Source organism: Crassostrea angulata, chromosome 4, assembly GCF_025612915.1.
Source record: "Crassostrea angulata isolate pt1a10 chromosome 4, ASM2561291v2, whole genome shotgun sequence".
NCBI classification, from domain to species: domain Eukaryota; kingdom Metazoa; phylum Mollusca; class Bivalvia; order Ostreida; family Ostreidae; genus Magallana; species Magallana angulata.
In genome coordinates, this window is record NC_069114.1 from 30,921,373 (window position 1) to 30,934,304 (window position 12,932).

The 12,932-nt window shown below is 32.7% G+C and overlaps 1 pseudogene; it reads right to left on the reverse strand.

The window, feature by feature from the left end:
- Positions 1 to 5: 5 nt before the first annotated feature.
- Positions 6 to 12,693, reverse strand: LOC128181097 (solute carrier family 23 member 1-like; annotated as a pseudogene).
- Between the last annotated feature and the right edge of the window lie 239 nt (positions 12,694 to 12,932).

Genomic DNA, 12,932 nt, shown 5'->3' on the forward strand with positions numbered 1-12,932 from the left:
GCTTTGTCGTCGATCATTATCTGCCATGCCTCAATTCCTCTTTCTTTCAAAGTACCTGCATTTAAACAAATATACAAATAATCATGGAATTGCCATGCATTCAGATAGAGGTAATTTTCAATAAAAAAAAATCGGTCAAATTAAGTAATTTCTCTTACCGTTTCAAGAGAAACATAATTATTAGCCATACAAAATGCATTACAATCGTTTTTAAAAACATAAAAAGAGTTTTGGTGCGTGTTATAGATGCTTTTATAAATAACAAACTTTAAAAATAATAATAGTATTCTAAATCCTAAGACATAGTTTTGTTTGCGTTTTGAATTTTAATGAATCCAGCTTTATTTCATTTATCATTATGAAGTTTTGACATGCATACATATAAACATACATTGTTAATATCTAATGTCACTTTGTTTTGTTATCTTAACGAGGCATGGGCACGATTTTGGTCAAAAATAGTTTTTCCTATTTTAATTTTTACCATGCTTCAGTAAGGCATTCTTAATAGGCATCCAACATTTGAGTGTTATTCGTTGAGTTATAAGCAAATTACTAGTACACAGCTTGAAATTCTTTGCTATGTAAACAAAGCGTCTGCTTACATTTTGAATTTTGAAGTGAAAATTCTAATTTCAGACCTAAAATAAATGTGTTAAAGATAAGGAACTGTTTAATTATGCATAAAATTAATATAAAGATAGACAAATCAGGTTGAAAAAGATTTTTTACTGGTATATTGAACCAATGTAATCAAAAACTGGGCACGAGCCTTGTTTACATGAAAAGAATTAAGAGCCCTGTATCTTGCTTATAACTCTGCGATTAACTCTGAAATTTTATTTTATCATTAGAAATGCATTGTAAATAAAAAAAGAAAATAGAATTTGACCAAAATCGTGACTATGCCCCTTTAAGATCAAATATATTTTCATTTAGATATAGAATAGAAAATTTAAAAAATAAAAATACCCTCCTAAACAGCTACCATTCAATAAATGCAATATCTATGAAATATGAGAGATTGAAAAAAGCAACCTTTGACTGTATTGTCCAGAAAGCAGGCAACAACACCCGCGCATAGGTTGGGGTTAACAAGTAGCATTTTAATCACGCCATCACTGGTTACTGATCCTAAACATATATACGTATCAAATAATTATTATCATGTCTTTTTTTCATGAAGAAAGTGTATAAATTGTGTACTTCAGAAAATAATAACAGTGCTTCCCAAGCCTTCATATTCTTGGCTTCAACCTTGGAATTAAAAGAGAAAGAGAATTAAGTGAAAATTAAGATTTGCTTTCTATGCAGCTGTTGTATTTAATCACATTTGTTATTTTACCATGAATTAGAATATAAATTTCAACATGTCTGAAAAAAAATTCTTGCATTTGATTTTCATAAATTCTTCTATGCAGTTACGGAGGAAGTAAAATAGTGTTTGGACAAATCATCACCACTAACAAGACTTAGCGCTTGAAAATATGAATTCGATGTAAAGTAATCAGAGGAATGTTTTTTAGAGAAACTTATCTATAAATACCTTGAAAATAGTTATATTTTGAAAAATACGAACAATTTATATATTTTGTAGTCGTATATATTCCTACGCAAGAGCTCAATAGGACTGGTTTCACTGTCATCAATTACAAAGCGCCATTTCTACAGTGGCAGCGTTTGGAACGAATTAAGAGCAGACAATTTAATCTAAAGATAAAACAAGTACTTGCGTATTGAATATTACATAACATGATAAATATAGGGTTTTCCGTCTATAGCTTGGGGTTGCCTGACAAGTCGTATTAGATAAATTTTTGATAAATAATGTGCGAATTTTCTCAAATACAGCTAAGAAACTACTTGCCATGCGAATTTACATATCGTTGGTTTTAAAATGAATAATAATCAATGAAACCAAATCCAGTCAGTAATTTAAAAAATTGTTTCTATTGTTGTTGTCTTCTCTCATTTGATTTTAATACTTTGAAAACATGACACCTGTTTGAATAGCATCAGGATTTGTCTCCAACCAATACGGAATCATGAAACCAAACAAGATAGCTGTTCCCATAATGGCAAGATTTCTGGTTGAGCTAAGAGAGACAACTTGTAAGTTTGATAGAACGACACCGTTGAACATTCCAAACATCACAATGAGCGCTCCGCCTAAGACTGGATAAGGAATGGTAAGGAAAACGGCTGAGATCTTCCCAATGATACCGAATATGAAATATATCACACCAGTAGCGATAAACACATCTCTACTGGCTACCTACGAAGAAGATGAAAAAGCAAATTATGAAAACAGGATAATTTTAGAAAGAAGATGGAAAAGCAATTATGCAAAGACAAGATAATTTTTAGGTTGTCAATGAATAATTATCGACAAAATACACAGTTTTTTTTTTTTTTTGATAATTTATTTGCAAGAACAAACAAAGTATACAATAACTTCAAGCACAGAATTCTAATAAGCTATCTACAAGACAGCACATTGTCTTAAATAAGATACTATGATTATTATTTTTGTCATCTAATTTTATACACAAAGTTTTATTGTAAAATAATTAATGTAATGACGGAAGCAAATCATTTATTGCGAGAACATAACATGGGCTGGTTAAGAATGAAACATCGTTGACCAAATATATTAATATACGATGCAATGATTTTTAACCTTTGTCACGCCAATTGCACCAATGTTTGCGCCATAAGTTGTCGTAGCACGTCCACAACCAAGAAAGCCCGCGATAAGGCTACAAAATCCCTCAATGGCTATCCCTCGATTTACACAATGTGCTGGTGGAGGAGGAAGATTGCATATTTTGGCGCATGCGTAGTAGTCCCCAATAGAATCGAGTATAGACATAATTGTTCCTATAAAAAATCACATAAACATGCTCGCACTGAACGAAATGGAACCGAACTGACCTGAAAAGTTCGTAAAAAATCAATTTAGTAGTTGATAATCAAATTCAATGTATACAATGTCATTATTTATCATTATATGTGAATCATGATCAGGGCGGCATGTTGTCAAATAATTGAGTAGCTGATCAGCAGAAATACCTGGGTATGGTAGCCGGAACCAATCAGCTTTTCTAATGGCGTCCAAGCCAGTGTCTGTTCTCGCCAACTTGTCATCAGGACTAAACGTACCTGCCACTGTCATTACACCACACACAAACCAACCAACTAGAATCCCAATAAGGATCTAAAAACCCAAGAATAGGTATAGGAGCATTGCTTTACGTGAAATACACAATGTGATGTTTAGTTTAAATATTTTGATTATTTACATGTACCTTGCGGCTAAAATCTCATTTCATAAATCTGATTTTATTTTTGAAAGTAAGGTTTTAACTTTATTTTTGAATACTGGTTCATCCTGTGTTTTACGCGACTTGAATACCCTACATATACATATACAAGTATGATTTTGACATTGCATCACAATACTAAGTACGAGATGACATGCTGATTTGAAGTATGAAGTGCTGTTACTGTTTATCATTTTCTGGCTAAGGCTCGACAATACAATAAATTTAAATTTGCTCGATAGGAATCCTTTCCTAAAAATATTATCAGAAATTATACATGCAGTTGGCCGTATAATCTTTAAAAACATACCGAATACACTTGATGTAATGGAAACCACAAGATATGAAAACCTTTCTTCTTCGTCCACATCGGAATAGGTGTATTGTAATAAATGAGATATAGTGACAGTATCAGTGATACTGCTGCTACCCTTCAATAACATAACAGTATTCAGTGACTTCCAAAATAGTATTCTGATTGTATGAAATTATATAAAATTATTTAATTGTTTCAACTCACATTAACGCTATGCTCCAATTAACGGAAGCAAATTTAACACATGCTCTGACGAGAAAAACGGTAATCAGAAGAAGTGTTGGAACGATTGTGATTGGTCCTATGAATTTCAGAAGGAGGCTGACTAATCCTGTGGCTCCAATCAAAAACTGAATTGCCCCTGCTGCCACCAAACTTCCTTGGAGCTTCCATGAACGTAAAATAGACGTGAAACACTAAATACTCCTTGTTTGGAAACGGAAAAAGTATATTTTAAAAGAGTATTGTTGTTTAAGAATTTTAATGTATTCATCTAAAAAAATTTTCATAAAGGGAATTTTTCAACGTTCGAAATATGAAATAATTATTTTTCCAGGTAAGTAGTTGACACCTGTCGTAGAAAACTTAGTATATTCATTTAAAGGAGCATGGTCACGATTTTGGTCAAATTCTTTTTTTGCTATTTTTATTATTTACAATGCTTTAGAAATGCACTTCTGATGATCAAATAAAATTTGAAAGTCATTCGTGGAGTTAAACGCAAGATACAGAGCTGACAATTCTTTGTCATGTAAATTAGGCTTGTGCCCTGTATTTGTTTACATAGGTTCAATATACCTGTAAAAAATCTTTTTCAAGCTGACTTGTCTATCTTTGTATTCATTTTAAGAATAAATAAACGGTTCCTAACGTTTAACACATTCATTTTAGGTCTAAAATTGGAAATTTCACTTTAAAAATTCAAAATGAAAACAAACGCTTTGTTTACATAGCGAAGAATTTCAAGCTCTGTAACTTGCTTATAATTCAACGAATTACACTCAAATTGCAGTCGCCTTTTATGAATGCCTAACTGAAGCATTGTAACAATTAAAATCGGAAACATAATTTTGAGCGAAATCGTGACCATGCCCCTTTAAAGTTAATCATTTTTACATTTCGTAACGTTCATCTACTTAAACTTGAAATGAATACATAAACAAATGAAAGATGCTCACCTCTCGAATGTTCTTAAGTATAAACTCGTTATGTTGATCAAGATGTATACCAGACGTGTTTGTTATCGTAGAGTTTGTTTCTAAAATGAAACACCGAAAAAAAGGAGATAAAATTTACTTGTAATAAATATTTGTCTAAAATATTTACTCCGAGATAAAATTGCTTGTTAAAATACAATTTTGAAAAAAGGAAACAAAAAAAAAATACCAAAACAAAACAAGAGACCCAGGGGCCACATCGCTCACCTAAGCAACAATTGCCTTAATTCTGATCAAATTAGCATTATAGTATCAACATATCCTGACAATTGAGTACAGTAGATCTTGCTAAAAAAATTGAAAATCTGCCAATTTTATCCACCTCTTATTTTTTGGTAAATACCAAGCCCATTTTGTTGTTGTAACTGTAAGAAGATTTTTCTCTATTCCTATATACCCGCCCCCTCCCATTTCGTGGCCCCACTTTTCTCTAGGGAATCATGGTTTCATCAAACATAAATATGCATAACCTGTGCTTTAACACAAAGTACTGAGTTTTGGACCGAAAACTTTCCCAGAATATGTTTAAAGATTTTCTCTATATATTCCTATGTAAAACTTGATCCCCCTCTTGTGGCCCCACCCTACCCCAGGGACCATGATTTGAACAAACTTGAATCTACTCTATCTGAGGATGCTTCCACTCAAATTTGAGCTTTCCTGGCCTAATAGTTTTTGAGAAGAAGATTTTTAAAAAAATTCTCTATATATTCCTATGTAAAAATTGATCCTCCAATTGTGGCTCCACCCTACCCCCGGGGACTATGATTTGAACACTTGAATCTACACTATCTGAGGATGCTTCCATTTTGATTTGAGCTTTTCTGGCCTAATAGTTTTTGATAAGAAGATTTTTAAAGATTTTCTCTATACATTCCTATGTAAAACTTGATCCCCCTCTTGTGGCCCCGCCCTACCCCGGGGACCATGATTTGAACAAACTTGAATCTACTCTATCTGAGGATGCTTCCACTCAAATTTGAGCTATTCTGGCCTAATAGTTTTTGAGAAGAAGATTTTTAAAGATTTTCTCAATGTATTCCTATGTAAAACTTGATCCTCCTCTTGTGGCCCCTCCCTACCCCCGGGGACCATGATTTGAAAAAACTTGAATCTACCCTACCTGATGATGCCTCCACACAAGTTTAAGCTTTTCAGGCCGAATAGTTTTTGAGAGGAAGATTTTTGAAAAATACCAACAAATTTTCAATAATTCTCAATTATCTCCCCTTTAAAGAGGGCGTGGCACTTCATTTGAACAAACCTGAATCCCCTTCACCTAGTGGTGCTTTGTGCCAAATTTGGTTGAAATCTGCCCAGTGTTTCTTGAGAAGAAGATGAAAATGTGAGAAGTTTACAACGACGACAACGACAGACAACGGACAAATTGTGATCAGAAAAGCTCACTTGCGCCTTTGGCTCAGGTGAGCTAAAAACACAAACAAACAAACCCCGAGAACACAAATGCACTCTTCCAGAAAATATATTTTTGATTAGAAGTATATTCATACCTATATAAATTTTTGTTGGAAAATCACACTTTGATTTATCTAAAACCTGCATTGCAAGCAAAGGAATCAAAAATTCTGAGGCAGCGCCTTGGAACAAAGGAAGTCTACGGAAGAATAATGAAATGGTAGTAAATACTGATACTACATGTAACCACATGTTGTGATATATATATATATATATAGAGAGAGAGAGAGAGAGAGAGAGAGAGAGAGAGAGAGATTGATTTATTTACCTGGAACCTAACAGACACATCATAACTGTACAGACACCACACATCAACATTGAAGAACTAAGAAGGATCGACTTAATGTCGTCATCTAGATTTGCACAGGTGACATCTGATACCAAAAGAGAAACTGCCATCACACCGGAAAGCGAGACTAAAGTGTGCTGTGGGACAAAATAAAAAACTTTAATTTACAGTGTATTTTTACAAGATAATAGTTGAAAGAATCTTTTGTTTTACATTGATCGTCTTTTCAAAGGTGATCTTACAATTTTGCTTAAAAACGGGACCTAAAAAAAATTTGAGCTTAAATTTCAAATTTTATTTTTCTATTTATATTGTCTAATATTGGTAATATGGGTATTTTTAATACTTTGTCAAAGTTTGAAAGTATCGAGTTACAGGCAAAATATGAGTTTGAAATTCTGTTTTCTTAAAAATGCTCTAGTTACTGTTTACTTATGTGTTGTATTACTGATTACTTATGTGTTGTATAATTTTACCCTTCCAAACAGGCACTATTTGTTTTATTATACTGAATGTCTTATTCGATCAAAACTTTACTGCTGCTTTTTTACGCGTACGCGCCTAATTTACGCACATATTACAATTCGTTGTGTTACCTGTTGCCAAGTGTGTTGCTAACGCTGAGGGTAATAAAACGGATTATAAACTGCGTCTAAACCAATCAGATTTCAGTATTTTACATGAAAGTGTAGTAAAAAGTAATGTTGAGCGAATCAGAAGCACGTCACTACAAGAATTGAACCACTAGTTAATGAATTTTATTCTTATGCTCTTGTCGTTCACGTGATTTCACTTGACTTAGAACCGAGCTCTCATAACAAGTTTTATATTTCCATGCACGAATTTATGCTAAACATGTTTCTGTTGTTATGACATTATATATTTACACTTGCAAATGTTTCCATTATATAATACTGTTTGCACAATCCGCCTTTATTCCTGCATAACAATAGTCTGGGTCAAGAAGTCAGTGTAGTGCATTAATAATATGGGTCACTATTGTCTTTTTAACTCAAATTTACCGATTTTTGCTAAAACACACCTAATATTTTAATAAAAACATAATTTATGAATAAAGAAAAACTAATAAATGTGTCTGTATTTGTTACGCTTGTACGAAGTTTAAATTATTCATTCTATTCTTTTTTTTTTACAATTTTATAACATTAATTGCGAGATAAATGATCATGGCTTAAGATTTACGTTAGATCATGTTTATGGATCGACATCGTAACAAAGCGCTCTTGAAAATTACAATCGCTTTATGGGGTTTGATTATAAGACCAACCTGTATTTATATCCCGATGTACATTAAAAAATGATGTCTTATTTCATAAGCAATTGCATCATCTTGAGAAAAATATAAAAGACTTAAGAAATTAGCAGCGAAATTGGCCATGTTTTCAAAGGTAATTAAATTTCAAATAAAACACCCGGAGAATTGGTCATTTTCATAACAGTTTGAATTTTGAAAATATCTTTTAAGGTTTTCATATCATTTAATTCTGGTTGTAACGCGGCATTTGATTGGATTGAAATTTGTATAACCTGGTTTACACCAATGTCAAAAACGTACCAATCCGCTTAACGATGCGTTTTAATTTTGAACAGATTGATATCATTTTTGAAAGTAAAAAAGGACCCAATTTGTACCGTAAATTAAAGAAAATGATTTTTAAGATTTCTTAAAATATTTTATGCATATTGATGATTTCTGTTAAGTTCGCGTGAGTTATCTTTCCTGCGGTATTGTCAAAGTTATACAGCATCTTCATATATGGACACAAAATCAACGTCGTCGGAGGTAACCAATGAATTTATTCCGCGGTAAAATCTTGGGAGGGTCATTTTAATAGCGTGGGTTCTCACTTCTTTCAGGACGCCGATATCTAAGCATTGAAAATTTTCAAAGCGATCTATAAAGCGGTAAGGTTTATATTTTTGATTTATTTTACTGATGGAGCACAATAAAGTACTTATATTGGGTCATTCTATTGTACGCCGCTTTCAACAATTCCTAGTAAGTAATGAGGATGTTAGGTACTGTGAGGATCTTGGTCTAAGAGCAAATCATAGGATATTTTATAGGGGAGTGGGAGGTCGCACTATTTCGGGCATTCTCCGCGAGGATGCGAGTTTCATTGAAAAAGTAAAACCTCGTAACATAATTCTAATTGTTGGGGGCAATGATGTTCGACGTGCGACGTCTTCCGAAGAATTGGCAGCAAATATTGAATCTCTTGTATCGGTACTGCACTATAGATTTGGAGTCGCTCAGATCCATGTGTGTAAATTGTTGCCACGATTTAAGCAATGTTTTGATTACAACAGTCTGAACTTGATTTAAATAGAATAAATCAAGTACATGGCGCTTTCAGACCACAAGGATTATGTTTTTCATAAATTATCTAATCAATCACATCATTGATTACATCAGTAATGGGAGTTATGGATTATTTTAGTTGTAAAATATTATGGGTAAAGAATTAAATATTCATAATTTTATGATTAATTTTATGAACTTATTAATTATTGTTATATAATCATCTATTGTCATTTTCCTGATTATTTCAAACCAAATTTGGTTAACAATAAAGTCACAAAAGTGGCAGAGTGCAACATACCTATGTGTTATGTGATGTTTTACTGTACAAAGATGAAGGGCTCAGGTGGTTCAATTTCGAGCGGATAGAGGTTAATTATTTCATGAGTGAGAAATAATGCTATACGCAGTAATGGTATACTTTGAAAATTATCAATTATGGATAAATGATTTTTAAGATTTCTTAAAATATTTTATGCATATTGATGATTTCTGTTAAGTTCGCGAGAGTTATCTTTCCTGCGGTATTGTCAAAGTTATACGAGGGTTGTTCGGAAATTATTGAGACATTTTCTCTTATTCTTTTAGTAAAAAGGATAAACTCTTGAAATTTCACCAAAAAGTAAATCAGGATAGAGATTATCAATGAGAAAAGTTTCTTGTCCATGGCATGAATAGATCATTCCTGGTAAGCTGGCCAACGTGCCTTCGTCCAGTGACCCGGCGCAACCGCAAACTTTTCGCAACGTCATTTTAACGCTTCTTATTGGTCATGTGTTTTAAACACCTTACAAACGAACGGAAATCAGAATTATTCTTTATTTCTCATCTTTTGTTTTCATTTCAAGATGTCATCATTCAGATTTTCTCTCATTCTTGGTTTTTTTAAAGGACAAATCGAGTTATTTTTACCCGAAACTCTAGTTACTGTGAATGTCTCCTGCAGTCATTTTTTATATATTTTAGAACTGTTGAAAACAGTTAGCGTGTCGAAAGTACTTGATAATTAATCCCTTTGGCCTAATTCTAGTTAAACAATCAGTGAAAAAAATATGATGAACTGAAGCTCTATACCTTGTCTTGTCATCGTATAGTTTTTTAAAACAATTGCGTGGCCTTAAAAGGTCTTCTTCGGAGATTTCCACTAGTTTGACGGTTTTCAATGCGCCGCCTTGACGTCAAAATTCAATGTAAAGTCGTTGTCAGATTTCTATTGTTTGGTAAATATACGTGTACCATATCCGTATTTCAACTCGAACATCAGTGAAACTTAATCAAAAGTTAGTCGCAAAGAATAGCAAAATGAACATATTTAATTTGATTTCTTTTATCATTAACTGTAATTCTACGTACACTTATACCGTAGATGTTTAAGTTGTTAAATCTCCGAGTTCATGGCTGCGCCGGGTACCCCGACCACCGACTTGTTTATCTACCGTCGTAAAAAAAATATTAAATATTCTTTTAATATTACTTTGTTTTATTATTTGCTGGCGTTTCTTCTGTGTCGATGCCAATTTTCACCAAAATCCGTCAATTTGACAAGAAAATATTCGAGTTGTCTCAATAATTTCCGAACAACCCTTGTACAGCATCTTCATATATGGACACAAAATCAACGTCGTCGGAGGTAACCAATGAATTTATTCCGCGGTAAAATCTTGGGAGCGTCATTTTAATAGCGTGGGTTCTCACTTCTTTCAGGACGCCGATAGCTAAGCATTGAAAATTTTCAAAGCGATCTATAAACCACCTCCACCCCTCCACCTTCCTTTTTTATGAACATGTTTATAAAAAAGAAAAATTCTTGTGTATTTTCTTTATTAAGCATGGCGCTTTCAGACCACAAGGATTATGTTTTTCATAAATTATCTAATCAATCACATCATTGATTACATCAGTAATGGGAGTTATGGATTATTTTAGTTGTAAAATATTATGGGTAAAGAATTAAATATTCATAATTTTATGATTAATTTTATGAACTTATTAATTATTGTTATATAATCATCTATTGTCATTTTCCTGATTATTTCAAACCAAATTTGGTTAACAATAAAGTCACAAAAGTGGCAGAGTGCAACATACCTATGTGTTATGTGATGTTTTACTGTACAAAGATGAAGGGCTCAGGTGGTTCAATTTCGAGCGGATAGAGGTTAATTATTTCATGAGTGAGAAATAATGCTATACGCAGTAATGGTATACTTTGAAAATTATCAATTATGGATAAATTAAATTATAATTAACAGGAAATGAACTCAATATCTAGTAGTGGTAATACTCGTATAACCTAGGGTGGAGCAATTTACGCTTTTTTATAATCCGCTTTGCGGATTATAAAGCGTAAATTGCCACAACCAATGTTATACATGTACTCTTATAACTTGCCTAGACATTGAACTCATTTCTTAATCATTTTGACGACATCTTTTTTATATATTGAATTCTTTCTTAAATCAAACTTATTGAATGAAAATTTAAGGTTGCAAGAAGGTGAAAACACTGGTGCCTAAAGACCAGTTTTTTCTTTATCTGATGCCAAAAAAGATTTAATTAGTAAGAGTAAACTAATAGTACTATGTTATGGCATATTTCCGCACCCTACACGCAAGATAAATTATGTCACTTTATTTTACTACTTTGATGCAAAAAAAAAAAAAAAAAAATTTTGCAACCATGCAAGATAATTATGTCTACATGTTGCAAATCGTTTGAGACAACATGATTTTTTATGATTGGGTGAAATCACTTTCTTACGCCCGTATCTGAGATAGATGCAAGATGCAACATAATTGTGACAACATGGGGCTTATTTATGTTGACATGCGACTTATATATGTGAACATTTCATTAAATAATGTTAATTTGCAAGATATTTTGTCGATGCGAGATCATTGTGTTAACGTGCAAGAAATTGATGTAAACATGCGAGATAATTATGCATGTTGACATGAGAATTATCTATGTTATTAATTATCTAAACATGCAAGATAATGATGTCAGCATGCGAGATAATTATATTTTAAAGCAAGTTTTTTTTTATAACAACATGCGAAATAACTTGCATGTTGACATAATCAACTCGCATGTTGACAGAAAAAAAAAGTCGCATGTCGACATGTATGTCGTATTTTGACGTAATTAACTCGCTTGTAGATATAAATATCTTGCGTGTTAACAAAATTAACTCACATTTTGATATGAACAGGTCGCTTGTCGACATAAATATTTTGCACGTCTATGTAATTATCTTGCATGTCTACAAAAAATAAGTCGCCGTTGTCATAACTATGCTGCATCTTGTATTTATGATGTCAGAGTTCGCCATTGCATGGTAAGTCAATTAACCCATACAAAGATCAGAACATCTAAAAAGATTTGCTACCTGCATGTCAAAATAATTATTTTGCATGCAGACATAATTATCATGCAAATAGACATAATTATCTTGCTTATAAACATAACTCATCTTGCATGTAGGGGCAGAAATTTACTTTAATACAAAAGAGAAAAATTACCTGAAAACCACAGAAAATGGTCAGATAAATCGGCGGGTGATCTCCTGCCTTATACAAGATATGCTGCTTCTGATCTGTTTCAATCTGAACAATAAGATCACTTTTCTCTGTATCTTTTATCATTTTCTCCGTTTCAAACCCAACGCAATTGTCCCGCTCATTCTTTGCTTTAGGTCTATTGTCTTGTACAGAACCCATTTTGCTTTTAATTCACGACAACCTATCTTTAGCTTGACTTTCTTTCAATTAAATATAATCGACGTTGAATGTATCGTTTAAACGTCGGTCTAACATGGAAGAAGAGTCATGCTCCATGCAAAGTCATGAAAGGCTAAATACCCTTAGTTTATGTACGTGTATACCCACGTTCAGACCGTATAAATATATAGAGTTCATGCACAGTAGAAGAATATAATTACACTTGTATCTTAACTTTTCTGAAGGTGTTCTTCCCAGAAGAATACCAG